Source organism: Rhinatrema bivittatum, chromosome 6 (assembly GCF_901001135.1).
Source record: "Rhinatrema bivittatum chromosome 6, aRhiBiv1.1, whole genome shotgun sequence".
NCBI lineage: Eukaryota > Metazoa > Chordata > Amphibia > Gymnophiona > Rhinatrematidae > Rhinatrema > Rhinatrema bivittatum.
The window spans coordinates 39,367,369-39,393,972 of record NC_042620.1 but is presented as its reverse complement, the minus strand read 5'-3'; the positions used below and the strand labels follow the sequence as shown (position 1 = coordinate 39,393,972).

The following is a 26,604-nucleotide window of genomic DNA, read 5'->3' as shown; positions in this document are numbered from 1 at the left end:
GTGTATAAGGATGTTTCCTGATATATCACGAGAGTCACAAATTAGGAGGAAGGAATTTTTAACAATTTATATGTCAAGGGAAAAAATGTATCTTTAATCAACCTATCCAGTTGAGATCGTACCTGAATGCCCAACCCTAAAAACTCTAATGAGCTGGGAATTAGTATATAATATGGTGAGATTGATAAATCTTCATTGTATGTTTCCTAGAATAACTGCTTCTGAAGTTAAGTAAGCCACATTATATTCTCTTTTTCTTATGACCATGTATTCTTTAGATAAAATTCGCAGATATAGATTTAAAATGTGGGGGGGGGGGGGGGGCAGGATTATATATATATATATAAAAGTTCCCCCAAGGCCCAACCTATCTTCTAGGCTTCATTATAAAGTAATTGATGTGGCCAGTTTGTATTTATTTAAATTCTGAATTGTCCATTTTAAAGCCCTCCTGTCCGGCATCATTTTTGTCCAGGTCTCAGCACACCCTGTGCTCTCCATCATTTCCACGGCATTTGAGAGTTGATCCTGGAGCAGCCCACTGGAGTCTGCCCCATTTTCTAATCTGTGCATCCCACCTGAAAGACATTGGGCTGATGCAATTCTGGCGGGCGTTAAACGGGCACTCATGATTGAGCACCCGCTCTCTTAACGCGCGCCGATCCACCTCTCCCGGGTGCCCGATTTAATATTTAAATGGGCTGCTGCAATAAAAAGGCATCGGGTGCCCAGGAAAGGTGGCTGTACGAATGCTCAATTTTACGAGCGTCCATTTTCCTTAAGCTGTGCACAACCCTGGGTTAGGAAAATGAACATTCGTCAATTGAGCGTCCCTTTTCCTAACCTGACCGCCGGCACAATTTTTTTATTTTTTTTTTGTGGTTCTCCTTTTTCGGTTCCTCAGACTTAATATCGCCACGATATTAAGTTGGAGGAACTACAGAAAAGCAGTATTTTCTGTAAACTTTTGGGACTCTTCAAGAACTAATGCTTGTTCTGGGGCAGGGGTTAATTTTTGAGAGTAAAAATGGCGCGTATTTTTTTTTTTACATTGGGGGTAATAGTTAATAGTCTCATCAACATGAATTTACATGTGATGAGCGCTGTTTAGCTACACGCTCAGTTGGACGCGCTCACCCCTGTTTTGCATCTGGGGGTATGGCTGCGCGTCCAATCGTGTGTTGAGCTGTATGCTGGCCACAGCGCACAGTATTGCATCGGTCATTTTGGGAAACGCTGTACCCATGCAGAACTGATTATAAACCATCCTGAGGAGCATGGTGAGCCCCTTGGTAGGTTACACTATCCCCCAGGAGCCAGCCGAAGGGCAGATTTAAGCAAGCTGTAGAAGTGAGGAACAGCTGTTGTGTGTATTCTCCTCATTTCTGTGACAGGAAGGTTAAGGCAAGTATAGATGGGTAAGTGGAATCCCTCCCGGTAATGAAGGGATGGATGGATTTACAGTACTGGAGATTTCACCTAAGGATAGAAGATTTGAGCCTCTCCTTAACAGAGAGGACCCAAAATCCCGTGTAGTTGGGTAGAGGAGCAGATGTGAAGACAAAGAAATGTTGGTGGAGGGGGGAATTATTCCCAGTATAAATATGCTTCAGGCTACATTTCAAAACCCGCAGGAAATGGACTGGCAAAAAATCTGCAGCCTCCCCTACACTTAAAGAAACGCAAGGATGATTTTTTTAAGATCTAGTTTGCTTGTCTGAAGGTTTGGGGGTTTTTTATTTGAAAGGCTAGCAACCTGAGGCAACGGAGAATTTCTGAAAGACAGGTTGCCTTATTTTTACATCATCCACTTTTCCAAAAGAAACCAAAGTTTTTGCTCTCTGGCCCTTTATCTGGATGCTCCCAGCTGTTTCAGGGGTAAAACCATGTGCCACTGGAACACATTAGCATATCCAAGCTTACAATAGAAGGATGGGCACTGCAAACCTGAGCCTCGTCGTAGTGATGATATACCTGCTCATAGAGAGTTTTATTATGATTAATTCAATTATTTATTTTATTTATTTAACATTTCTTTTATACCGATATCCGTTCGCACATTGTATCGGTTCACAGTGAACAAAAAACCATTGGGCAGTGCCCGTACATATAACAGATAATATAATATGATGAACTAGGCAACATATAAATAATTTTTGGGAGGAGCCCTTACATATAACAGGCATCAATGGGTAGATGCTATGGAATATAACTAGACTATAATTAGAAAGACAACAAGTACATCGAGCATTTTGAGATGCAAAATGAGCAGGGAAGGACCTTTGGGCATCCATCAGTAAGACAGTGAGCTGGAGGTTCACACGCTTTCATCTCCATTTGTTCTGTAATTAACAATGGGGAGCAGCGTGGAGTCAGACGACATGCAGTATTTTAATTTTAAAAGCTTCCTTCATGCTTCAAGCCCATTTAACTATTCTCTGTACTTCAGGGGGCCATTCCGGTGTTTTACAATTTATGTAGTGCCTCTCACTCAAACAGACCCCTAGGGCACTTTACAATTCTTGTTAACTTACGCAGCCACTTATAGGGTGACTGGCTTGCCAACGTCGCATTTCAAATGTCTCGGGTTGCATGATGCATCCAAAGGAGGCCAAGACGCAACAATAATACCTAATATATATATTACTCAGTGACCATGGAGTAAACAGAGGGGCAAGAAAATAAGGTAACTTGCTAATGGGGCCCCTATGCATTAAGACAGTAACTTTAAAACGAGCACTGGTGCACCCACATATGCGCTTTTGAGCATGCATACAAAGGAATTTTAAATTGTCCACGGATTTAGTTGTTCACGCATGTGCATCTACGCACATACGGGCCGATACAGTACACTGCGCTCCGATGGAGCGCACTGTTAACCTGCCATTGGACGCGCGCTTTCCCTTACCCCTTATTCAGTAAGGGGCGGAAAACGCGCGTCCAACCCGCTGAACCTAATAGCGCCCTCAACATGCAAATGCATGTTGATGGCCCTATTAGGTATTCCCGTGCGATTCAGAAAACAAAATGTGCAGCCAAGCCGCACATTTTACTTTCAGAAATTAGCGCCTACCCAAAGGTAGGCGCTAATTTCTTCAGGCACCGGGAAAGTGCACAGAAAAGCGATATATAAAATAAATAAATAAATAAAATAAAATAAAAACTGCTTTTCTGTGCACCCTCCGACTTAATATCATGGCGATATTAAGTCGGAGGTCCCGAAGGGTAAAAAAAGAAAAAAAAAATGTTGAAGTCGGCGGCTGTCGGGTCGAAAACCGGACGCTCAGTTTTGCCGGCGTCCGGTTTCCGAGCCCATGGCTGTCAGCGGGCTCGAGAACTGATGCCGGCAAAATTGAGCGTCGGCTGTCAAACCAGCTGACAGCCGCCGCTCCGGGCCAAAAGGAGGCGCTAGGGACGCACTAGTGTCCCTAGCGCCTCCTTTTGCCCGATTCTACCGCCGGACCTAATTTAAATACTGAATTGCGAGCACAGGCGAGTGGCTTGTGCGCGCGCCGCTCTCCCGCGGACTTTACTGAATCGGCCCAATAAGTCGGGAGTTTTGAAATACTAGTTGCTTACACTAAGCCCATATACTCGCCTATATGGGCCTTTTAACATGAACTCCTCCTAAAATTCACCCCTAAGTAGTTTTCCCATAGACACAAAATGGAAAACAAAACCCTTTAGTTAGTGACAGGCACCACCAAATGTGCCGGGAGCCTTGTACACTGATCACGTACCCTCAACCTAAGCACCACTATTTTAGTCCAAAGCCTTCCCTCGGCTATGATTTGTGAGCAGGGATCAAACGCTTCCAGCATTCTTAGCACAGGCTGCTGGTGCGTGCGTTCGGGCGCATGTGTAGAGTAAAGCCCGCCTGGAAGGGAAGAGAGGCCAAGAGCGGACCTGGCTGCAGCCGTGGAAAACCAGCCTTGACCTCTCTGCAGCGCTGGCGGAGGCTCAGAGCATGCGACCTCTGTCTGACACGTTCACTTTCTTGCCAACTGGAGACTGACCGAGAGGCGCAAAGGGCAAAACTGAGGTTAAAAATGCAGAAGAGAGAAAGGGGAGGCAGACCACCAGAAGGGGCTTGAAACAAGAAAATGAAAAAGAACCAAGGAGAGGGAAGCCTGAAGTGGTTAGGAAAAACTTTTAAATCGGTTTTACATTTTTGTTTCTAAATGTAGATTGCTGTCTAAAGTAAGGGCATTTTAAAATACAGAGTAAAAAAAAAATAAAAATTTTTTCAGCCTCACTTGTTGGAAAACAAATTCCCTTCCTGACGTGAACCATTGACCATAATGAATAGGATTTGAATAAATCAAGCCATGGGCAGAAAATCTAGATCCATTTAAACCTTTGCATGTCACAGACAGACTGTGCTAGATGGGAAGAGTCGAGAAGGAGGGATACGTTCCAGACAAAGGTGACCAACTCAGAATTCTGTCCTTCATAATCTAAAGAGGAACAGGCCATCGTGTTTTTGGTTTGATTCCAAAGATGCAGTCTGACCCAAAAAGCGTCAACCGGACCTTCATCCTCCTCAAGTGCCACCAAGGAAAGTTTTCTGATGCTTTGCTCGCTCAAGCTTGCTGAAGCTGTTGGCTTGCTAGTTTGAAGGGGGGGTTGTCCCTCATCGCTGCACTGTCCCCGCCTCATTCAGATGCAGGGAGAGAGAGTCCAGTTCCCCACAGGGAATCCCATCTATGCTGTAAAGCAGTGCCTCCTCATCTCTGCTCCCTCCTGCCCGGGTCTGACTCTGCTGGGAATCGGTTTGCATGGGCACAGTAGCAGAGATTAGAAACCACTGCTTAAAAATACACATTGAGCAGTCATGAAATACGTTTCCAAGGGGCAGTCACTAAAGCTGATTCGAGTGTGACTTTGCAGAGAATTCTGAAGTTTTCATAAACAGGCTTTCTTTTCCAAAGATTCTCTCCTCCCCTTGGAAAGACTACCCTCCAGCACCTCTCCTAGCCAGAGAGAGATACCCCTGATGAGCCCTGAACCACAAGGGCATGGGGAGTTTTGTTAAACTGCTGACAATTCCCACTGGGGAGCGTCAGACCTCCTCTACTCTAACAGTGTTCATAGAGACACTAATGCCTGCTAGTTGGGACAGTTTTGGGACCCCTTACGTAATAAGAGGTTTGCCTTGTACATACTGCTGTGCCCTCCCCCTAGGAACTCTCCAGAGAGACTGGATCGTACCCAGCATACCCTAGGTTCTGAGTGAGGTTCAGGCCTCTCGTGATATGCGCAAATCCATTTGAAAGAGACAGAGTCCCAGTTCTTCCAGATGTGCTAAAGAAACCACACAGGCCTCAAAGTAGTGACAGCCTTGAATCTTATAAAAACAGTCCGAGAAGGGGGAAAGTCTGGCACAGGTCTCAACCAGTCTGAAACAGTCATCTGAACACCAAAATACACCATTTGATTTAAAAAAAGATGAAATTTCCATGAGCAGAATGGACAGTTCGGACATAGCAAACCCATTGAGCACAATTCTGCAGCCTAGACTGTCAAAACCAGGACTTCAGGTATCTGTCCATATTTACCAATTCTTCAGCGCACAAAATGTACTTGGATTTTGGTTCCTGCAATCCTGGCCCAGCTTTCCTTAACGCATACGGAGTGCAGAGATGAATTACCAAACTTTTAGGAAAAAAAAAAAATAAAAGCATGGCTCTGTCTGTAGAGTAATTGAGTCTGGCTTATTAGCTTTCCTTATGTATTATTATTTCTTTCATCTTGTTTTTATTTTTTTTTATTTGTTTGCATGTCCTGTTGATGTTTATTTGTATTGTTGGATTTATTTTTACACCGTTTTGGGTGCCCAAGTTTGGTCGGGTAAGTGGTATAGAAGTCTATTAAGTACAATAAATAAATAAATAAATAAATAAATAAGGACATCACTCAGGATAAACCAGGGCCCCTTTCCAGCCACTCAGGTTGCAAGTGGTTAAGATGCACAGACTGTGACTTTATAAGCTCATAACCCGGAACAAATGAACTCAGCAGGATGTGCAGTGCACTGCTCAAATTGGGCCTAGGCTGTATAATAGTAAATGAAGGCAGAAAAAATTCAAACTGGCTGATCCAGTTTACCCAGTTGCAATTCTTTGCGTAGATGAGCAGATGTACGTACTCAAACCAACATCAGCCCCCTTTCCTAACACAGCCCTCAGTATTAAACCTGAGCATGCCTGGGGCCTATCAGTGGAGGCCAACACTGTTGAGGTGTTTGCCTCCACTGGTAGGCCCTGTCAGGCTTTGTAACCTCCCTTTGTGATTCTTACAAGACCAAATTCAGCACTTGGGCCGCCTTCAGTGTCACATGGCTAAAACTAGCAGTGCCATCATCCAAAACATCCAGCCTCCCCATCCTAAATGACTTTTAAACATGGATGCAGCCATGACAGTGCTTTTAGGCTCTTAAGCACCTCTCCATACAGGTTACCCTTTGGCTTCCTTTTACAGCATGGGGGGGGGGGGGGGTCCCAGTAAATATGGAAGAAGGAATAGAGAAGAAAGAACCTTTGTTTTCTCTTTCTAGCAGCTCTTCCCCAAGCTGCATAGTGTTACATGTAGCACCATACACCCTTAGAAGGAGTAACTTGGAGGTTGCTGTTCTCTGCCTTTAACCCACACTGTCCTATGCTGCCGCAAAGGCAGTTTGTGTTGTGTATGGGGTTTTTTTTAATTTATTTAAAAGATTTATTACCTGCACACTCCACAGTTCAAAGTGGGTTATATAAAAATATTCATACTAGTCATAGACAAGAATGAACACCAGGACAACAACCTAGATACTCTTTAAACCATTTTACAGAGGTCTGGCATACTTGGGAACGTGGTAGAGGGCAGCTGGTTTTGCAGAAGCCCTGAAATTACAGGGGGGGGGGGGGGGGGGGGAAACTGTATTTAAAGGTATTTTTTCCTTCTGTAACCCTTGCACTTACAAACCTCCCCAAGGAGTCCCAGGGGCACCTCTAAGTTTCGGGATTCTAATGGTTCAAAGTCTCCTTGATGACATTAAACAAACCCCTTGAGTCCAAGAGTCCCTGTCGGGAAAATTTCTCCAAGGCCGTGAATGTTGTTGATTGCACTTCTCCAACTTTTATATATAGCAGCAATAATCACACTAGAAGCTGATTTCCAGTTTAACTTTACTGACTGATGATGGAAAAAATGATGAAAGCATTAATTTGTAATTTCTTATTCAATACCATCAACTTACACTGTAGATCTTATTCAATAAATCTGTGATTTGATAAATTAATTTATTCTGGTGTTTGAATAATCCGTCCTTGTATTCCTGATCCTTTCCAATAGTTCGGGTAGTTTTAAAAGCTTCCTCCCAAATTTGGTGGTCAGAGTGACAACTCCCAATTTTATTGTACTAAAGTACATTTCCATCTCTCATACCTTTGTCCAATTGTTCCTGAAGTTACTTCTTAGCTGATGCATTACTCCTTACTGGTACCTCCTCACTCCTTACCTCAGTATCCACCTGATATTACAATGGTTAACACTGGCTGGTTGCCACTGGTCTTCTCCAAATCCACTTCTCCTCCCAGGAACGAATGAAGATTCATCCCCTTACAGGGCTTCCAGTAGTTCTCCGGTGGGGAGACTCCAAATCCTTCATGACAGTGTGATGTGGATCTGGGGCACTCAGTTAGGTGGTAAAAACTTTTAGCTTAAAAATACAATCCAATAGGTGAAGAAGAAAGGGTGGATAAGACTTCCTTCATCCCAAATTTAAAAAAAAAAAAGAGACAAAACTCAGGATGTTTAGGGTGGGCAAAGGGCACCCTTCCCTATAGTTCATACCCAGGCTTCATCCCAAGAACTCCAAGGGTCCTTTCCCCAGGAAACCAACAAAAACAGGAGCTGGCACAGAGATATCCTGCCTCCTCAAAGGCTAACTCAAAAGCCACACTGCAAAATGGTGGCTCTGGATTGTATACGCTGGGGACTCCGCCACTGCAGTCTATCACATGGGGGAGCAAAACCCCAACAATCTACTACTTCTGTTCCCCTGTAAAAATGGGTCAATCCTCTTAGTAGAGATCCCACTGGGGTTCTCCACATTTCGGAGGACATAATGCATTATACAGCATAGGGAGCTTTTAGAGCAACGTTAGAGGGCACTGCATAAACACTTCCTGTACATGAGCACCAAGACTGCAGGGTTTTCTTCCTTCCTTCCTCTGGGTCACCAAAGATACTTTAATTATCCCAGACTGGAAAACCTGAACTCAAAGCAATGAAGTTGTTTTTCAGACATCATGTGGTCGCAGCAGCAGATTGCCTGCTCTATGGAGAGAGCACTATGGCAGAACCTCCAGTCTATTTATCATAAACCAGGGAAGGATCGACGGCCCAAGCTTTTCCAAATCCATTAAAATCCAACACAAAAAAATGAGCACTCCTGAGTGAAAGGTGAAACCTTCAGTTACTCTGTAGGGAGAACAGAAATACATCCAGCAAACTAGTTCCAGGTGATAATAACTGTTTAAAGGACTCCCGTAATAGATTTTTAGTACATTTTATGAACAATAAATCCATACTAATGTTTTGGTTATGTCTCGCCATCTAGCTGTGACACTGACAAGCAGGAGGTAGTAGCAAACACAAAAGTTCTGGTGGGGGAGCCAACAGCTGAGGGTTCGCAAGCCACATCAGCCAAAGATGGGGAAAAATTGGCTACCAAGGTGAGGGCTATGGGGGAGGGAGGAGAGGGGAGAGAGGAGAGAGGAGAGAGGGAAGAGGGCGCATGATTATGGAGAGGATAAGAGGAGTAAAGCGGGTGCGAGAGAGTGTGAGACACATTCTCCCACACACACATCCACACACTCACCTCCCTATACCTCCATTCACCCAATCTCCCCAGAACCTCCTCATAGCCTCCACTCCCCAACCCAGTGAAATTCCAAAGCACATACGCACACGGAGCAATGGTGTTGCTTCTTATATCAAGCCATTCAATTACTATTTTTATCATGATTTGTACTGCACATATCAGATGTACAGAGCACTGTACAGAGATTACATAATGGACAGTCTGTATTCCTTGGAGCTTGCAGTCTAGTCAAGGTAGACAGAATAAAAAACAAATAAGATCCTATCTAAAACTAAATCAAAAGGATTGTTAGTAATATCTCAGACGTACATGCATGCTGTTCCTTTATGTTCTAAATTTTTCTTTTTATAACAAAACAGATTTGAAGCATGAAAGCTTTTTTTTTTTTTTTTTTTAAATCTGGGGGTTAAAAACGTTTTATCTGGTGAAAATGTGCAGAGAGCTACTCTGAGAAGCCCAGCCAGCACTGCAGTCACTGCCCACAGATGGTACATCATCACACCATCCCCGTGCGCCAATCAGCAGGCCAAGGCAGAGGCAGCCGAACAAGCCGCAGGAGGAGGGGTCTGGAGAAAAATCCACACTGCCCCGCTGTGCTGGCTATGCAAGTGACAAGAGTAACAAGTGCAGGCGGGGAGCTTAGCCAGGCCCAGAAAATAAAGAGATCAGACATTCACTACTCTGTTAACCCCCGTGCTATCTTCAAGGGCAGGGCACAGGCTTGTCCTCTTCCCAAAGCCTAAGTGGGAATGTTAAACGGGGCTATTGAATAGCGAGTGTAATAACTGCCTGCATGTGCTGCAGTTCAACGTCTACAGAAGCAACCCAAGAATACAGTACGTAAGAAATGCTGTACCGGGTCGGACCACTGCTCCCTCGAGCCCAGCAGCCTGATTCTGACAGAGGCCAATCTGAGTCGCTCGGAAAGAAAAATCAACAGATCCCAATGGGGATGTCCACTGTTCACGCCGAACGGCAAGGAGACGATGACCCCCAAGCCTATCTGGCTAACAGCTGTTCATGGACTTGTCCTCCACAAAACGTGTCCAGACTTTTTTTTTTAAGTCCATCGATATGACCGGTCTCGACCAGAGCCTCTGGCAAGAAATATCACATCTTGCTTGTGTGTTGGCTGAAAAAAAAAAATCACTTCCTGAAATTTGTTTTAAATCTGGTACCAGTTAGTTTCGTGGAGTGTCCCCTAGTTCTAGTATTATTTGCCTTGCTTACTCATTCCACTCTACTCATGATTTTATAAACTTGTCGTATCCCCTCTCAGTCATTTCTTTTCTCAACTGATGAGCCATTCCATCCCCGTTATTTTGGTTGCCCTTCTCTGTAACCTTTTGTAGTTCTGCGTTTCCAATTTTGAAGGGGTGGGGGGGGGGGGGGAGCAGATGAGAACTGCACACAGTATTCAAGATGCTTTCACATTCACATTCTTTTTTGAATCATTCCTAATGTTCTATTAGCTTTTTTTTTTTTCGTTTATTTTTTTACCATTGTTCCACACTGAACCGAGGCTTTCAATGGACTGCCCACAATGAATCCAGGATCCTTTTCCTGAATGGCGATCCCTAATGTAAACCCCAGGATTGTGCACAAATAGTTGGGGGATTATTTTTTTCCCTATGTGCATCACTTTGCACTTGCCACATTAAACTGCATCTGGCTAAAAGACAGGAAACAGAGAGTAGGATTAAATGGACAATTTTCTCAGTGGAAGGGAGTGGACAGTGGAGTGCCTCAGGGATCTGTATTGGGACCCTTACTTTTCAATATATTTATAAATGATCTGGAAAGAAATATGACGAGTGAGATAATCAAATTTGCAGATGACACAAAATTGTTCAGAGTAGTTAAAGCACAAGCAGATTGTGATAAATTGCAGGAAGACCTTGTGAGGCTGGAAAATTGGGCATCCAAATGGCAGATGAAATTTAATGTGGATAAGTGCAAGGTAATGCATATAGGGAAAAATAACCCATGCTATAATTACACAATGTTAGGTTCCATATTAGGTGCTACAACCCAAGAAAGAGATCTAGGTGTCATAGTGGATAACACATTGAAATCGTCGGTTCAGTGTGCTGCGGCAGTCAAAAAAGCAAACAGAATGTTGGGAATTATTAGAAAGGGAATGGTGAATAAAACGGAAAATGTCATAATGCCTCTGTATCGCTCCATGGTGAGACCACACCTTGAATACTGTGTACAGTTCTGGTCGCCGCATCTCAAAAAAGATATAATTGCGATGGAGAAGGTACAGAGAAGGGCTACCAAAATGATAAGGGGAATGGAACAGCTTCCCTATGAGGAAAGACTAAAGAGGTTAAGACTTTTCAGCTTGGAGAAGAGACGACTGAGGGGGGGATATGATAGAGGTGTTTAAAATCATGAGAGGTCTAGAACGGGTAGATGTGAATCGGTTATTTACTCTTTCAGATAGTAGAAAGACTAGGGGGCACTCCATGAAGTTAGCATGGGGCACATTTAAAACTAATCGGAGAAAGTTCTTTTTTACTCAACGCACAATTAAACTCTGGAATTTGTTACCAGGGGATGTGGTCAGTGCAGTTAGTATAGCTGTGTTTAAAAAAGGATTGGATAAGTTTTTGGAGGAGAAGTCCATTACCTGCTATTAAGTTCACTTAGAGAATAGCCACTGCCATTAGCAACAGTAACATGGAATAGACTTAGTTTTTGGGTACTTGCCAGGTTCTTATGACCTGGATTGGCCACTGTTGGAAACAGGATGCTGGGCTTGATGGACCCTTGGTCTGACCCAGTATGGCATTTTCTTATGTTCTTATGCTATTTAGATGCCCAGTTCCCTCATTTCCCAAGGTCCTCCTGCAAGTCTTCAGGGTCTGCTGATGTTTTCACTGCTTTGACAACCTTTGTGTCAATCTACAGATCTGATCACCTTATGCTTTACTCCCTTTTCCAGATCATTAATAAATAAGTTAAACAGCAATGGTCTTAGTACAGATCCCTGGAGCACTCCACTATTTTCCTGTCTCCATGGGGAAAGCTGACCATTTAGTTCTAAACCAATAAAACAAGCCAATTATATGTGACAAAATGGTACTAAAGTATGATGTTATCTGCTGTACAGATACGGGTATTGTGTTCACTTCTGCTCGCCCCCATCTCAGGAAAGACATAGCACGACTAGAAAAGGAACAGAGAAGGGTAACCAAAATAATAAAAGGGATGGAACAGCTCTTCCATGAGGAGAGGCTACATAGGCCTGGAGAAGAGATGGCTGAGAGGAACAGGAGGGATCCCCTTCCCAGTTTGGCGACTCGTACCACTCTACTGCTCACACTAAGAGTAGGACCTGCACACACGGAATTCATCACCTTCCACGTTCTTCCAAAAGCTGTGAATCCAGTCATCCTGGATCTGCCATGGATGTGGAAACACCAACCATAGTTTGAGTGGTTCACGATGGAGCTCGCCCATTGGGGACCAGAGTGCACAGGATCTTGTTTAAGAGCCGAGGAGCTTCCCAGCTCGCTAATCGTGGCTGCCACCCTTCCAAACCCTCTCACACCTGGCAGGGAATCTTGAGAGACTCAAACCGCTCCATGATCCCTCCAGAAGAATACCCTTGGGATAATTTTCACCCAACTGAAGGACCAGTTGGCTCATGAGAGATCAAAGGGAAAGGGAAAACAAGGAAGATGAAGAAATACAAACTCTGCACGCTATTCTGCAATAGGAGAGGGAGAGGAAATCTTCACTTCTGTCTGGACCCTAAGAAGTGAAAAGTTATTTTCACCCCAATACTGGAGCCTATTTTCTGTCAAAGTAACCACCCCTTTGCCTGTGGCAAAGGTTCAGTCCCCGGAATTGCATAAATTAGGGGAAAAAACCAATCATTTGTTGTAGAATCTAACGCCCAAACCAAGAGATCTGTAAAGGTCCGAAGGACTCTGCTCGGTACCCCCACAAACTCAAGGCCTCTGAAGGGGGGCTTGAGAGGGGGGGTACTATTATGCTCGGAAGTCCACAGGCTATTTCCGTAGACCGCTGCTCTCACCTCTGGGCCTACTGTGTGGGTGCTCTGCATCCCAGTGTGGGAAGTGCCTCCCTTATGCCATGCCACCACAGGCCTGACTCGTTGCTTCCGGCACTGACCTCCCTGGAGAGCCTTCCTGTAGCCTTCCTCTGATGCTGCTACTCTGGGCTCTCATAGGAGTATGTGCAACTTAAAGGCCTCACAGTGGGAAAAGCTGGAAGGCGCCTATTGACATCACAGGACGGGGACCACTTAAGGCCACTTCTCCTGCCTCTCCTTACCTTGGCAATAGATCAAACTCCTCAGAGTAGCTGGTTTTTGCCTGTCCTCTGACTAGCTATTTAATACACAAACACACAAACTCCTTGCTTATGCCTACCTTCTGACTAGCTATTTAATACAAACACGTTAAAGAATATCCCCCAATAGTTTTACTTCTCCCCAAAACTTTTAAATTTCCCCAAGCCACCAGCAAGGTGATCCTCTCCTCTCAGTGCTCCCATTGGAGATATGCTAGAGGTCTATAATATCATGAGTTGGGTGGAACAGGTAAATAGGGAAAGATTAATTACCTTTCCCAACAGTACTAGGACCAGGGACTACTCCATGAGGCTAATAGTGTTGCGCCGGAGGTGGACCCTTGTGCCGAGGTAGGGTTGACGCTACCCGTAGGAGGGATCTTACGGGTCTCCACCGTCGGCAGGCAGAGATGGCTGATGGACAGAGGCCGGCTGGCACTTCACAATAGCAGCCCTCGTTCCCCACGGGTTGAGCCTTTGGGTGCCGGGGCCAGCTGAACTTAGGTGGCCTCAGTCGGTGGTCGTCGATGGGTAGATCGAGGTCAGCGAACAATTAAACTGTGGAATTTTTTGCCAGTGGATATGGTGAAAGCAGTTAGCGTAGCTGGGTTCAAAAAAGGTTTTAGACAAGTTCCTGGAGGAAAGTCCATAAATCTCTATTAGCCATGTAGACTTTGGAGAGCCACTGCGTATCCCTGGTTATGAGCGTGAACGACTGGCCCTATTCTTTGCTATCCTGTCAGGTGCTTGTGACCTGGATAGGCTACTGTCAGAGACCTGATGGACCTTTGGTCTGATCCAGTGTAGCACAGAGGATCTCAGAGCAAGAGGAAGGGACTATAAACCTGAATGGGAGATGTGGATGGGCAGACTGGTTGGGCCATTTAGTCTTTGCCTGCCCTCATGCTCTATATTCATACGCTAGGAAAGCTCATGACTCCAACTGGTGTAATAAATATCAGCAGGATCTCCAGCATAACTTCGAAAGCCCTTGGAAAGCGAATGTTTGAACCTGGCAAGTAAATACAATATTTGATTTCCCACCACTCGGATTTCCATTGAGGTGAGTTACAAAAATACATGTAACAGTTAAAAAAAAAGTATAAACAGAACAATGTAAACAAACATAAAATTCATCAAAATAACACAAGTTAAAATAAGTCAGCCACCCAAACTACTTTAATAATGCGTTCCATGCTAACACTTCATGTCTAATATAATCCAGAACAAATCTGGTTTACATTACTATCGGAATCGGAGGAAGTGCCCTACAAATCTCCTCCACTTTGGCCCTTACTAATGGGAGCTGAATCAGGACGAATCTGGATGATGTTACCAACTGTATCACAGAACCCAAATAAATGACCAGTTCATAGCCTGGCTAAGCAGCCAGGCCTTGAGCTGCTTCTGAAACGTCAATTTTTCTCTGACAACAGAAGGCAACTTGCTCCAGAGTGAAGTTTCATAAAAGCCAAAGACAGTATTCTGTGTTATTGACTATTTAACACTAGTGAAAGGAATTCTAGCAACTGCTGTTGAGATGATCTCAGCATGCAGGTAGGTACATAATTAGACAGCAAGCTGGCTAAGTAATTTGGGAAATCTTTATACGCTCATTGGAAGAATAAACTCAAGATCTTAAATCTAATTCTGTCCTCTACTGGGAGTCAATGTAAATCACTCAAAATAGGGGAGACTTTTTCCAAATGTACCTGCACCCACCAGAAGGTGCACCACACTATTTTGAAGTAACTGTGGATGCTTAAGATTGAGACCTGATATTCCCCAATACAATAAATTATAGTAATCAAGTCTGCTAGTAACCCAGGCATGAATAACAGTGGCCAGGTCCTTAGGGAACAGATAATTACGCTATCTTACCAGTTTTAAACTGTACAAAGATGCATGAACCACTGCAGCTCTCTGTGGCTTCACTGAAAAATCTTTATTAAGCTTCACTCCAAGATTCCTAACCACCTCCTTTGGAGCCTCACGATTCACCACAGCGTCTCAGTTTTTCAGCATTAAGCTTCAAGCATCTTTGTTCTAACCCCTGGACCACTTTTCAGATCCACATTCACCCTTCTTACATCTTCTATCTGAGTACAGCTATTGGGGCCAAGATCTGTATGTCATCCGCAAATAGATGACATAATAGCATATGATTCTGGATAATTTCAATTAATGGAGTCATATGAGGTTAAATAATAATAGGGAGAAATGTCTTGTAACATTTTAATATTTTTTGAGTGTGATGTTTTATTTTGCCATTATTCATTCTTTTATATGTTTTATTTGGTATTCGCTTAGAATGGTATAACTAATATAAGTGGAATATAAAAACTTTTAAATAAAATTAAAAAATATTCAAGTAATCGGCATTGCATTTGAAGTAACATCTTTCCAGAAACCTTGAACATTTCTAGCTCTTTATTTATTATTCAAGTCAGAGATTCATGCCCGAATAATATTTTGTGATATTTCCTTGTCACTTACTGTGGACCAAATTGTTTTATATGACTGATATTAAATAGCTCACCCTATGTGTGCAATTCAGCACCCCCTCCATCCCTTTACTATCTTCAATATCTGGGTGTACCCTAAAGATATCTGTAACATCCTTGCGTATATGGAGATACAAATATCAAGTCATGGTTGGAATCTGAAATTCACCCACCAGTTCTGTAAATGTTTTGGCCCTCCCTTCAACAGATAATTGTCCCAAAAACCTCAACTCTTCAGTTGCCCATAATATTATATCAGGTGAAAACGTATGCTTGAAAAGGTTAGGGTTACGTACCAAAAAGGTCAAATAAGACCAAGAAGCATCCATAACCTTCGCTAGATTTCCATACTTTGAGCATCTGAGCAATTATAGGATGCCCCCGTATTATCCTCCTATATATATTTCACTGACATGGCATATGCAGCAAGGAGGCCAAACTACAAACCTTCGTACCTTCCTTCTTCAAAGAGAACCATGTTTGCGAAGGGTCTGTACCCAGCCATATTTGCAGGCACGCCAATCTACCAGCCCAGTAATACCATTGAAAACGTGGCAACCCAAGCCCTCCTACTTCTCTAATCTTAACCATTCATTACATCATACTTCAACCTGGGTGGCCTCTCCAGCCAAATAAAACTTGTAATATCACCCTTTAAATTCTGTAAGGCCTGTATGGGACCATCACATGGGAAGTGCCCTTGAACGATTTTTCCTCTAGGAAAGCGTCAAACCAATGTAATGCTTTCATGTTTTCTCCTGCTCTTTAACTATTTCATCTTTTCAAAATATTCTCTCATATATTTAGAGATTATTTTGGGGTTATATCTGAAAATATTGTTTACAGTGTGACCTGAATGTCTGAACCCACCACTCTGAGCATCGGCAGCTCTAATACTTGTGGCTAGGGCCAGGCACAGGGGGTTGGGCAAGCAGGCCCTGCAGTTCCAGGCCAATCCTGCTCACTAGCACAATCCCATGTTTGCTGGCCACAGCACACTCAGCTGGTTTGCACTGACTGGCAAACATGGGATTGGCTGGTAGGCAGGACAGACCAGGAAGGAGGAGTAATTTAGCAGCCTAGTGGTTTAGCACAGCAGGCTGAGAACCAGGGAAGCTACAGTTCCAAATCCCACTGATGCTTGGTGACTTTGGGCAAGTCACTTTGCCCTCCATTGCCTCAGGTACAAACTTAAGGGCCTATTTACTAAGGGTTTTCTCCTATTCTGTATCTATGGGAAAAATACTTAGTAAATAGATCCCTCTAGGAACAGGGAAATACTTACAGTACCTGAATGTAACTTGCCTTGGACCACCATGAGCTAAATCTATAACACACGCAGTCAGAATCTCGCTCCACCATCTTTCACTGCCCGTTCACATGTATTCCATAAAACACCAGTACTCAATATTGGGAATTAATAGGCCGCAGCTTTATAAACTTACACAACTAGCCTGAGCCATTTACAACATAACCCAGAGGTTATCCGCCAAATGCCAGCAAGATAAACTGCAGGTCACCTGGCCAAGTCCTATTTAGGCAGCATCCCGCCACCTAAAACCAGCCCCCGCCACTGGCCAGCAAGGAGCCAAGCCCCGCAGTACCAATCTCCCGACGGGTGTTGCTCCAGTCAGTTGATGCCCCAATTGGCTACCCGTCAAACCACAGTCTAGCACTAAAGAGGCTCGGGCGAACTGCCCCCCACAGCTGCGACAGCAACCAACTTTCTTATTAAACACAACAACTTAAGGGTGGGAGGGAGGGTCGCTGCTCGCCAAATCCGGGTAGAAAGGGAGGGGGACCCGAACCCCTCCCCTTAAATAAATTCCAGGCTCCCGAGACTCTCCGCGGCGCCCGACCAATGGATCAGCGCCACGTGAAAGAGTTCAAACATCGCTGCACCCTCCAGTTGAGAAGATAGAGAAGGAAGCATCTTGCAAGGGAAATAAATCACAAGAGGCGGTGAGTGAGAAGAGGGAAAAGGAGGCAAAGGGGAGAAAGAAGGGAAGGAAATGTTAAGAGGGGGTGAGAATAGAGGGAAAAGAGGGAAGCAATACCGGGGGAAAGAGAGTGATGGAAACAGCATGAAAGAGGGGAGAGGATAGTAATAAAGACAAAGGAGAGAGAGAGAAGTGGGGAGGAAATGTCATGAGGGCGTGAGAGAGAAGGAATCCACTTGAGGGGAACAGAAAGGAGAAGAAAGAATGAGGAGAGGGAAGGAAGAGACACAAAGGGACAGGGAGAAAAATGTGAGAGAATGAAACAGGGCTGAAGTGAGAGAGAATGTAAAAAGTGATGAGACATGCTGGAGTTAGAGACAGATACAGAGAGGACAGAGATAAAAAAAAGAGCTGAAGAAATAAGTGGAAGACAAGAAAATGAAAACTGAGAGAAAGGAAAGAGGTAGCAGAGCTGCAACTCCGATAAGACAAAGAAAAGACACTCCCTCATTTATCAAAATGTGCTAGGGTGTTAAGAGAGAGAAAGGGGGGGGGGGGGGGGAAGAGAGAGAGAGAATCTAGCCATAATGTCTTCTTCCTAGATAGGTATTTGTATCTCTATGGTAGGCCCAACTAGTTACTCGAGGTGAGGTTTAGGTATTAGTGTAGGGGGTTAGGGGCCACTTTGACATTCAAAGTGAGACAGACGAACAGAACAATGCTCTCTTGTGAACATTTTATGACCCTCGGAGTGAGGAAACTCACTCAAAGATGAGATTTGGCCAATGTTCTCTCAACCTAGCTTGATGTTACCCAGGTAGAGAGTCCAACTGTATATTAGCATAAACCACGCCCCTTTTGCTATCGCATGCGATACTTATTGCATTTTGATAAATCCAGGCCTAAATCAGCCCAGAGGCAGGCAATGCCCGGAAAAGGGCTCATTCTCATTTTACAGGTATTGACTCTTTTTTTCTCTGCTAACAGGCTGATACAGAAAGGCGCGCTCAGACGAGCACACAGTTTAGCCCCTGTTTGGCCATGCATTTTAGACACGTTATTATTACCCCTTAGACCAGTGAGCCTGACTTCAATGCTGGGAAAAATAGTAGAAACTATTCTAAAGATCAAAATCGTAGAGCATATAGAAAGACATGGAACAAAGTCAGCATGGATTTACCCAAGGGAAGTCTTGCCTAACAAATCTGCTTCATTTTTTTGAAGGGGTTAATAAACATGTGGATAAAGGTGAACCAGTAGATGTAGTTTATTTGGATTTTCAGAAGGCGTTTGACAAAGTCCCTCATGAGAGGCTTCTAAGAAAACTAAAAAGTCATGGGATAGGAGGCAACGTACTTTCATGGATTACAAACTGGTTAAAAGATAGGAAACAGAGAGTAGGATTAAATGGTCAATTTTCTCAGTGGAAAAGGGTAAACAGTGGAGTGCCAGAGGGATCTGTACTTCAATATATATATACATAAATGATCTGGAAAGGAATACGACGAGTGAGGTTATCAAATTTGCGGATGATACAAAATTATTCAGAGTAGTTAAATCACAAGTGGATTGTGATAAGTTACAGGAGGACCTTGCAAAACTGGAAAATTGGGCATCCAAATGGCAGATGAAATTTAATGTGGGCAACTGCAAGGTGTTGCATATAGGGAAAAATAACCCTTGCTGTAGTTACACGATGTTAGGTTCCATATTAGGAGCTACCAACCAGGAAAAAGATCTAGGCATCATAGTGGATAACACATTAAAATCGTCGGCTCAGTGTGCTGCAGCAGTCAAAAAAGCAAACAGAATGTTAGGAATTATTAGGAAGGGAATAGTTAATAAAACAGAAAATGTCATAATGCCTCTATATCGCTCCATGGTGAGACCGCACCTGGAATACTGTGTACAATTCTGGTCGCCGCATCCCAAAAAAGATATAGTTGCGATGGAGAAGGTACAGAGAAGGGCAACCAAAATGATAAAGGGAATGAAACAGCTTCCCTATGAGGAAAGGCTGAAGAGGTTAGGGCTGTTCAGCTTGGAGAAGAGACAGCTGATGGGGGATATGATAGAGGTGTTTAAGATCATGAGAGGTCTTGAACGAGTAGATGTGAATTGGTTATTTACACTTTCAAATAATAGAAAGACTAGGGGGCATTCCATGAAGTTAGCAAGTAGCACATTTAAGACTAATCGGAGAAAATTCTGTTTCACTCAACGCACAATAAAGCTCTGGAATTTGTTGCCAGAGGATGTGGTTAGTGCAGTTAGTGTAGCTGGGTTCAAAAAAGGTTTGGATAAGTTCTTGGAGGAGAAGTCCATTAACGGCCATTAATCAAGTTTACTTACAGGAGCGCACTGTTAGCCGGCATTTGGACACGCATTTTGGATGCGCTAGCTTTATCCCTTATTCAGTAAGGGGTAATAGCGCGTCCAAAATGCGCGTCCAACCCCCCAAACCTAATAGCACCCGCAACATGCAAATGAATGTTGATGGCCCTATTAGGTATTCCCGCGCGATTCAGAAAGCAAAATGTGCAGCCAAGCCGCACATTTTGCTTTCAGAAATTAGCGCCTACCCAAAGGTAGGCGCTAATTTCTCCAGGCAGCGGGAAAGTGCACCCTCCAACTTAATATCAAGGCGATATTAAGTCGGAGGTCCCGAAAGTTTAAAAAAGTAAAAAATTTAAAATAGGCCTGCGGCTGGCGGGTCGAAAAACGGACACTCAATTTTGCTGGCGTCCCGTTTCTGAACCCGTGGCTGTCAGTGGGCTCGAGAACCAACGCCGGCAAAATTGAGCGTTGGCTTTGCACGAATCATTCACCCCGATCAAGCAGGCTTTATCCCAGGTCGTATGGCTAGCGACAATGTACGCAAAATTATTAATATCATTTGGGGGGCATCACACTGCCAGATAGAACATCTCCTTTTGGCCATTGATGCAGAGAAGGCCTTTGATATGGTCCACTGGCCTTTTTTGTTTCATACCTTACGGGAAATGGAGTTTGGACCCTCCTTTCATAATTGGATATCAGCCCTGTATTCTAATCCGCTCGCAAGCATCAAAATTAATGGCAAGCATACGGAGCCCTTCCCAGTGAATAGAGGGACGAGACAGGGTTGCCCCCTGTCGCCCTTGCTATTCGCCATCTTTTTAGAGCCCCTGGCCATCTCTATCAGGGCCAACCAGCAGGTTCAAGGTTTTACCTCACGCACTTATGAATCCAAAATGTCCTTGTTCGCTGATGATATTATTTTCACGGTGGGTAGTCCGGCCCAGACCCTTCCGGTACTTGAAATGGAGCTAGCGCACTTCAGTGCTGTCTCAGGATTCAAAATTAACTGGGACAAATCCGAAATCCTTAACATCAACTGTCCCCCCGATAGGGTCCATGCTCTGAAGGTAAAACATGCATTCAGGTGGGCTGCCTCTAAACTTAAATATCTCGGGGTGTATTTGAGCCATAATGTGTCTGATCTTTTTCAGCTTAATTATGTACCCTTATTTAAAAAACTTGATTTGGACTTGGAGACATGGTCTACACTCCCTCTCACGTGGCTTGGACGGTTGGCAACTATCAAAATGAATCTTCTTCCGAGATTTCTCTACCTTTTTCAAACACTGCCCGTTATGGTGGGGCGACCTGTTTTGTTGCATTGGCAAAGAAAATTACTCCGCTTTCTCTGGCGTCACCGTCCTCCGCGTGTAGCACAAAAAATTCTCTATCAGCCTAAGGCTGCAGGAGGTTTGGGATTGCCTAATTTGGCCAAGTACTACGCGGCAGCGCAACTTCGTCCCATAATTGACTGGCATTGTTCGATCTCCGTAAAACCGTGGGTCGCACTTGAACAAGAATGGATCGCGCCGGTGCCTCTGGCCTCCCTTCTCTGGCAACCTGCTAAAACCTGGCGGGCCAACCTGAAACTGCCGCCTTGCACAAGACAAACATATAATGTGTGGAAACAATGGAAGCATAAACTGGTGGGACACTATGATTACCATTCTCTTACTTCACTGTTTCATAATACTCTCTTCTCAGTTGGTCTCCACAATACAGCTTATGCCCAGTGGAAAGCCAGGGGTATCCACCGTATCCAGCATGTTATATGTCAAGATAGACCTATTTCATTCTTAACCCTCCAGGAGACTTACCGGCTGTCTTCAACAGAATTCCTCCCCTATATGCAGCTACGACATTTTCTATTACACATTCAGCGAAGGGGATTGTTGGCCCCCACCCGCTCTTTACTCGAAGGATACTGTGACTCTTCCAAGGCAATTGGGGGTCTCATATCAAAATTATACCAGCTATTGCTTTCTCTACCGTTTAGCAAGAATGCTCACATGGCTGCATGGGAATTGGATCTTCAGACCTCCATATCTGAAGAGGCTTGGACATCAATTTTTTCTGTGATTTCCCGCGGAAACATATCCACCAGGATTATTGAAGCCAATTACAAGTCGCTATACCGCTGGCATCTGACCCCAGCTCGGTTGCACCGCTGCTACCCTAGAGTGGATCCCCACTGCTGGCGTAACTGTCGTCAGGTTGGAACCTACCTACACATGTGGTGGGAATGCGTGTTCATTCAACCTTTGTGGTCTTATGTGTCCAAGCTCTTGTCCGACCTCTTCAATGTCTCTTGTACCTTGACCGTAGCGCAAGCGCTCCTCTTCTTTACGGACGACTCCCTGCCAATCCCGGCTCAAACCTTCATACAACAAGTCTACACGGCCACTAAAATGGAGATTGCTTATCACTGGAAACGGGTTCACCCACCTACTTCGGAGGAACTTTTACAGCATTTGGATAAGACTTGCACCCTCTATCGTCTCACGGCCTTGAAGTATCATCGCCTTGCTAAGTTTAACCAAGTATGGGGCCCTTACATATCTTGGCGCCCTTTGAAGTTCACGCTATAATCATAGACTGACCTTTAAGTTTTATGTTTTAGGTTCAATCTTAATGTTCAACACTCTACTGCTAACGCACATGGAGTTTGGAGATATGGCTTTCTGGTTTCCCAGAGTTCTATTGACACTACATAGCATGCGTGGGAGGGGGGGGGGGGGGGGGGAACATCTTGGAACCTTTAGGAGTTTTCTTGTATTATGGTGTATCATATCCTGATGTTTCATAGAAAATATGCTGATATGCTTGTATATGTTTTGCATGTTATCATTTGTTAATAACAGCAATAAAAACCATTAATGAAAAAAAAAAAAAATTGAGCGTTGGCTGTCAAACCCACTGACAGCTGCCGCTTCCGTCAAAAAAGAGGCACTAGGGACGCGGTAGTGTCCCTAGCGCCTCTTTTTACTGCCGGGCCTAATTTTAATAAATTAAAATAATCACGCGCACAGGAGAGCGGGCACTAGCCCACTCTCCCGTGTTTTTACTGTATCAGCCAGTTAGGGAATAGCCACTGCTATTAATTGCATCAGTAGCATGGGATCTTCTTAGTGTTTGGGTAATTGCCAGGTTCTTGTGGCCTGGTTTAGCCTCTGTTGGAAACAGGATGCTGGGCTTGATGGACCCTTGGTCTGACCCAGCATGGCAATTTCTTATGTTCTTATGTACTGTAAGGGCTAACAGTGCATGGAAAATGCTCGGCCAACCACCCCAAAACTAATAGCGCTCTTCACATGCAAATACATGTTGATAAGCCTTTTAGTTATTTCCCTGGAATACTGAAAGTAAAATGTGCAGCCAAACCGCACATTTTACTCTCAGAAATTAATGCCTGCCCAAATTAATGCCTGCCCAAAGAAAAAACTGCTTTTCTGTACACCCTCTCACTTAATATCATAGCGATATTAAGTCGGAGTCCCCAAAAATAAAAAAAAGTTCTTTAAAACAAAAACAAAAATAGACGCTCAGTTTTGCCGGCATCCGTATTCCGAACCCGTGGCTGTCAGCGGATTTGAAAACCGACACCGGTAAAATTAAGCATCGGTTGCCGGACCTGCTGACAGCCGCTGCCTCCTTAGCGCCAGCCCTAATTTAAATACAGAATCAAGCGCCCAGGAGAGGTGCCTAGTTGCCCGTCGGGAGAGCGGGCACTCAACACAGAGCGCCGGCTCTCTCTTGGGTTTTTTTTAATCTGCCTGTAATTTGGCTCAGTTCATATCTAGCACTTAAGAGCAAAGCCAATCTCCTTGGCTCGGCTTCCCCAACTCTTGGCCACAGACACAGACCAGTGCCAGCTGGAGAACAGAGGTGCAGGCTTGCAGCCTTTCAAAAGCACAAGGGACCGGAGAAAAGTCTGTCTCAGATCTGTCTCAGCAAAAGAGGAGGTCAATACATTTATGCTAAAAACTATGAGGTAGATTTTAAAAACATACACGCGCGCGAACAAAAGTACATCAGATTTTATAAGAACCTTGCCATACTATGCCATAACAGCAGTAACTCTCAGGACTCAAACAGCAGCAACCTTATCTACAAAAAGGCAGCAAAGGCAAGCATTACACTAAACCCTAGAACACTAATACACAACCTAGTGGGCAAACAGAACAAGCTAAACTACTACAAATATCTACAGAGAAACTACATGCTAGCCAAAATACTATACCTCCGTTACACATGCACAATACAGACAGACCCCTACCGAATTTAAAATAAGGGACTTCAAATTAGAAACAAACATGCAGAAAAACTGAAATGAAAAGCCTGAGACCAGACTCGCTGAACACTGGAATACTGAAGAAACAGCAAAATGCAAATATATAAGACATGCATTCCCAAAGATGGCATATTTCAGTCACTGAAAGTGAAAATAATTATGTTTTACCTTTGTGGTCCGATCTTATTTTCTAATCGGTTGTCACAGTGTCTTTGTTCCCCTTGTCTGACTTTTCCTAATTCCTTTTCAGGGTCTCTTTTATTATTTCTGGTTTTTCTCAACTTCTTTCGTTCCTCCTTCATACACACACAGCAGCTCTTTCACACACACGCTTTCTCTCACACAGGCTTCCACTCTTGCATGCTCTCTCACATACACACAGGCTCCCACTCTCTCACATGCAGTTCCCACTCCCACTCCCGCCCTCACACAGGCTCTCACATGCTGTCTTTCACACACACAAGCTCCCAGTCCCCTTCAGAGGCACACACAAGCTCTCACATTCCCACACAACCACACAGGCTCTCTCTTGCTCCCTCTCATATGCAGGATCGCACAAACATAGGGTCTGACACTCACAAGCAGGCTGCCACTTCAACATACTGGTATCAATATCTGGAACAACATGCCGTTGGACCTGCGTCTTGAATCCTGTCACAAAACTTTCAAACAAAACCTTAAAACATGGTTGTTTGAACAAGCCTTTGCTCAGTAATTAATAGTTTACCTAAAATTTCAGCTATCCCATATTCCTACTATCCTACTACATGTTCTTCCTCGATCCATTTATTTTTATCATACTGCTAATCTTTTCCCACCATCTTTCATACAACCTCTGTTTATTGACTTTAATGTGACATTTGGACTTTGCCTTTGACAGTTAATGACTCATACGTAATTCTTGAACATTAATATCATATGGTTATTATAGTTAATGAAGTTAGCATATACCATTGAACCCGTTTTTCTTTACTGTAAAGGTTGTAGCGGTTAAATGTTCTACTGTTTAAACTGTTATATGTAAAGCCTGTTGCTAATTTATTGTTTCACTGTAAACCGAGGTGATGTATAATTATACGTACCGCGGTATAAAAGAATCTATAAATAAATAAAATAAATAAATAAATAAACATACAAATGTTTTGCTCACAAACACAGGGTCTCACGCCCACATGCTGTCTCTTTCAAACATACATGCCCTTTCTCTCTCTTACATACAGGCTCTCACACCCATATGCACTCTCTCCCTCACACACACACACAGTTTCTCCAATACCACGTTGTCTCTCATACACACACACATCTCTCCCCCCCGTAGACTTCTATTCACACCTCCCCCTCAGGAAACCTCCCATTCATACCCCCACCCCATTAGGGGCTTCCATTCACAGCTCCCCCTCCAGGCAGCTTCTACCTCCCAACCCACACACACTACAGGCAGGTTTCCGTTCACACAAACACACACCCAGGGAGTCTGCCCGTCGGGACCAGAAGGGTAACGTCCTCCTCGGGCGCCGGCCTCTGAGCATCGCGAGATCAGCATGGAGCACGCGCTAGCCGCCAGGATTTTGAATGCCGTAGCACGTGCTGGAGCAGGCGAACGGGCTCTCATCCGGCGCTCTTCTCTTCTTGGCTGCCCGTGGGATGGTGTCCACCGGCAGCCTCTTGGGCCTCTTCTTTCTTCGACCAGCGGCGGCCTCCCGGGCCTTTTTTTCGTCCTGGGGGCCTGTAGGGTGGAAGACGCCGGTGGGAAAAGGGTCCACCGGCGGCCTCCCCTTTTCAGCTGCCGCTCCGCTGGCTGTGCACGTCTGTCAGCGCTGGGGCCGCTCGCGGGGGCCCTGCGACTTTGCCTCTCTTCCCGGGCCGCCGCCGCCGCCGGGCAAAGCAAAGTGGGGCAGCCATAGTCCGCCCAGACCCACCCGTGCCTACGCCACTTATAAGCACGTAAGTGGACATTTTGAAGGATGTTATAGTTTCACGGTAGCAATAGAATCAGTGGAACATCTACATCACTTTAACTTCAAATGCAGTTGCTTTGAGGGACTAAGGGCCCTTAAGTCTCTTAGAGAAAATGGCAGCTGTTCACAACTGTTTTGTGTTTTAGTTCCTTTCTATTTCTGCCCTTTATAGAAACACAGTCTATGACTAGGGTCGGATTCACAGCGGTGGCGCCCCTAGCTGACCGTCTGGCAGAGCAAAAGGGAGGAATCCTTTCGTACCGTACCTACACTACACTTCTGGTCGGTAGAAGTTAGCACCCCATACACACATTGCCTACTTTGCGTAATTGGAATTCCAGACTTATGATAGCAGACAAGGCCCATCTAGTCTGCC

General features: G+C 44.4%; 2 protein-coding genes across 3 annotated transcripts in view; one reads left to right on the top strand and one right to left on the bottom strand.

Moving 5' to 3' along the window:
* The window catches only part of LOC115093501 (UPF0538 protein C2orf76 homolog), a 90,047-nt gene extending 64,275 nt beyond the window's left edge, over positions 1-25,772 (bottom strand). Inside the window, exon 1 of one of the 2 annotated variants that reach the window (XM_029605319.1) lies at positions 25,736-25,772. The gene's annotated coding sequence lies outside the window, so the exon portion shown is untranslated. Of the gene's footprint in view, positions 1-24,438; positions 24,583-25,735 lie in introns of those variants that run through there. The other variant, XM_029605325.1, reaches the window with a different exon arrangement.
* Positions 25,773-26,060: 288 nt separating this feature from the next.
* The window catches only part of DBI (diazepam binding inhibitor, acyl-CoA binding protein), a 36,308-nt gene continuing 35,764 nt past the window's right edge, over positions 26,061-26,604 (top strand). The window contains exon 1 of the mRNA XM_029605317.1: positions 26,061-26,214. The gene's annotated coding sequence lies outside the window, so the exon portion shown is untranslated. The remainder of the gene's footprint in view (positions 26,215-26,604) is intronic.